This window comes from Lygodium microphyllum, chromosome 13 (assembly GCF_053477565.2).
Source record: "Lygodium microphyllum isolate KBCC chromosome 13, Lygodium_microphyllum_v1.1.10, whole genome shotgun sequence".
Classification (NCBI taxonomy): Eukaryota; Viridiplantae; Streptophyta; class Polypodiopsida; order Schizaeales; family Lygodiaceae; genus Lygodium; species Lygodium microphyllum.
The window spans coordinates 51,923,104-51,927,039 of record NC_141147.1 but is presented as its reverse complement, the minus strand read 5'-3'; the positions used below and the strand labels follow the sequence as shown (position 1 = coordinate 51,927,039).

The 3,936-nt window shown below is 44.4% G+C and overlaps 1 pseudogene; it reads right to left on the bottom strand.

Moving 5' to 3' along the window:
• Window positions 1-327: 327 nt before the first annotated feature.
• Window positions 328-1,818, bottom strand: LOC148026614 (pre-mRNA-splicing factor SLU7 pseudogene; annotated as a pseudogene).
• Window positions 1,819-3,936: the final 2,118 nt, after the last annotated feature.

Genomic DNA, 3,936 nt, shown 5'->3' with positions numbered 1-3,936 from the left:
TAGAGTTTAGATAATTTCTTAAATATTTTTGGGCTACTAAAGTGAGGCCCCCAAAAAGCAAAACACCACCCACTTGAGCTTATTTGGAACTTTGCACAATCATTTTGAGCTAGCTTGGAGCTATGACTCGTGTTTCTGGAGCTTATTGACCGTAGGTTTTGTCCGAGTCACAAATCAATTTGAGCCGCATAATTTCTTTTATGTTTCAAGTTTTGTAGAACCTTTAGTACGGTCCCCCTCTTACAGAACAACTATATCTTCTACTTGATAAAGAGATCAAAATGCTTAAATTGTTTTGTTTGAGCAATATGATGTAAAGCTTTCAAACTAGATCGTAGGATCCGTTGACCCCAACGGCCTATCTATGATGCAGCATTCACTCACATCATACATGAGTGAGTTTACAGCCTCTATTCCAGCTAGTATGCCAGTGCAATAACTTTGCCTGACAATTTGTTTACAACATTTGTAACCCCAATGGCTTTCGTTCCACCAGGATCCCCACACACAAGTATGATTATTGATCACGACATCTTCCTCGTACTTGCTCCTGGGAGCATGTGTATCCCGGCCCCTCACAATCTGACCTGTTCTACTATACTCAATCTGTTGCTCTGTCTGCCCAAGTAATATTTCCATAGGAGGCTTGTCTTCACAAGCAGCATTCCCGTAGCGTGCCATTATATCTTCTCTATAGCTATGCTTCAACTTCTCTTTCTTCACCTTGAACTCCCTGTACAGCAGTTCAGCTTGTGAAGGAGCTGCTTGCAAATGTATATTGCGATGCCCCTTGTCATGTGCCTCTCGTGTATAGCTGTCAAACAGCTTGAATTCATGCGCGTCTCCACTGGCCGAACGCTGGTTATCTCCTGCAAAGAACTTTTCATTTGCATCAGCATCAGGCAGAGGATCCTCTCGCATAGACCTAGTCTTGGGATCATAGTACGCAGAATTAACCTCCAGGTTCAGCAGGTACTTTGCCGTGTCTTCTCTGATTCGCAGATTCCTCACGGTTCCAGTGCATCCGCCTGATCCGGCTGTCCTAACACGCCTTTCTACTTTTGCGAAAATACCCATCTGCTTACTGCCATCAACTTTAGCCTCGTCGACAGCTTCAAGATCCTCAGCTTCCACTGTTCCGCTTTCGTGTTCATCTGCACATGCAGCAGTGCTTGAGCATTCGCGGTTCCTGCCCTCCTGCAATTTCTTAAGCATCAGCTGCTCCTTTCGATATCTTCTTCTGGCCTCGTCCCTGGCTTCGTAAGACTCAACGACAAGAGCATAAGCCGAAGGATCGTAACCATTCCATCTGTCGCGCTTCCCGTCATAATCAAGCTCAAAGAACTGGACTCTCTCATCGGCGGCGATGTGTTTGCCTGTCCATTTGGCCCCGACCTTACGAGGGCGTTCAGTGCACGAGAGGTTGTCGTGAGTCATCGCTCCACAGTTGGTGCAGGCACCTTCCCTGTACTTCTTAGCCTGGAAAGCCGGTGTCCCGCGGTCGGACCAAGTCGCAGGTGCGCAGGCAGGGTTGGGTTTGGGTCTCCTCTTCTGATGGCTGAGGCTGGGCCGCTGTGCGTGCAAGTACCATGGCGCAGAGGAGATGTAGTGAGGGATGTGGGGGTTGATGTCCCTCCCGTCCTCATCCACCTCCGGCGGAAGAAGCCCCGCTTTTCTGCCCTCCTCCAGCTCCAATCGTCTCCTGCGGTCGTCCTTGGCTGCTGCCATGGCATCGCAATCCTTCCTTCTGCAGCAACCTCGTTAAACCCTCGACGGAAGTATCTACCCTTCAAATGCTAGATAGCCATAGCATTTCATGCTTTTGCCCCATTGACGTGTAATTCTTTTTAGACCTTAAGCTTTTGCACTTCACGCTTTTGCTTTCGGACGCTAACCTTTTACTTTACGCTTTTGCTTTTGGACACTTTGCGCCTTCGATTTGACAACATTTTCTGGTCTTCCTTGCTTAGAATAGCACCACTAGGCGCTTTGCACTGGGGGCCGGGCAGGTTTATGCAAGCACACGGGCCAAAAATATGGGCGAGCACATAGGCTAGATCATATTTCATGGACTTTTAATACTGCAAGATCGGAAAGCATAGTAGAAGTGCATTTCAAACTATATTGTTTGATTTACATTGGTTACATTGTGCAAGGTATATCTTGTTTGATGTACATTGCGCATATTTTGGAAGATATATACTGATAACACACTTTTGTATCTTCAAACATCCGACTGGTCGAAATAAAGAAACTTTTTATCGTGATTAGTCGATCTATTCTTGGAGAAACTTAACCGATAAATCACTTAATACATACTATAGATTTAGATTACCTCTCATGCATTCCATTATGATGCTATTATCATACTAATGAATCCTAGTTGTGAATGTATAAATGTGACATTGTATAGGTGGCTAATATTTGTACTATATTTTTGACAACCTTATCTAATTGAGCTGCATTGACATTTATCTATACTAATCACATTTTTTGGAGATTCATATCATTTAAACATATAGTTAATATATATCATTTGTGTTTTCACATTGATATTTATATTGTGCAAATACCTTTGTATTTAGATAAGAATATTCATCACATGATGAACTTGTTTACCTTAACAATCAAACTCCTGAATATGGTGATGAGAGTCTTGACATAAGGCGGCTCAAATGGTGTTTATGTTTCGTTATCATACTTAAGATAGGACTCAAAATGGCGATGAGAGTCTTGAAAATTGCAATAGTAGGGATAATATACCCCTTGGGGATAAAAAGATTCCAAGCCCAGTAAGTCCCATCAAGGCTTGCAATACTTCCATGAGAGGTAGGTCTAAAAGCTTAGATGAGCATTCCCTGAGTGGTTCTAGTTGTGCTTCTATTAAGGCTCATGAGAGACTTTTCAAATTGTTACCATGTTTCCGCAGCACAAAGGAGCGGAAAATGGAAAGAAGGGAAAATAGCAAAAAAGGCGCAGGATAAAAGCAGAAAAAGATAAAAGCATAAAAAGGCGCCTTGACCGGTAACCAATCCCTAAAAAATTCAAATGTTCGGACACGACCCGCAAGAAGCTTCGGTGTCGGGCCAAGGCAACGAAAGAGGAAAAAGGCGCACCATTAAAATGCGGAAGCGCCCCCGAATCTGTGTAAAAGAGTGCCAGGCTCACTCCTGTGCAAAGTCTAGGCATTAGTTGGGAATATGATAAATTAGAATGGTGGGAAATAGGAAAAAGGGCCTAGGCTACGGTCAGCCATGTAAAAGAGGAATGACCGCCCAAAAAAGATTTAGGGCTTTGTATATAAAGTTGAAAAGAGAATGAGAAGCTCATTCTTTGGTGTGTGGCAAAAAGAGTCTTTTTCTTCCTCTCTTCTTCTCTCCTTCTTGCTTGTGTTTGCTCTTGAGAGAGGGAGTGTGAGAGTGTGAGGGAGTGAGTGTGTGTGAGAGTGAGGGATCAAGAGGGTGAAGCTCTTCACCATCTCCTCTTCTCTTTTTCTCTTCTCTTCTCTTCTGTTGTGCGCACGGCTATGGAGGATGGATCTTGGAGATGGAGGAGGCTTGAGGATGCTTGAGCTAGCATTAAGAATCGTGGAGCTACCGGAGTGCAAGAGAGAGAAGGGTACTCGATCGGGCCTCAAGATAAGCTCATAACACTCGTAGGATCGACGGCGCGTCGGCTAGGTGAGAGATAGCCATTAGAGCTCGCTTGGAACGCTTGAAACAATAAGCGGTCCGTGGGTTTTGGCGGTTGAGTGAAAGCTCCCACATTTTGGTTCCGTTGTGTCAGGACCAACGGATTCAAGCTTGAGCACTTGCGCGCCTCATATCGAGCATCGAAGTAGGGTATTCATCCCCAAAACGGAGCTTGGGATAGGTAGGAAGTTGGGTGTTTTCGATCTTCAAAACAGGTAAGTATTTTGGGATATTCTGGTTGTTT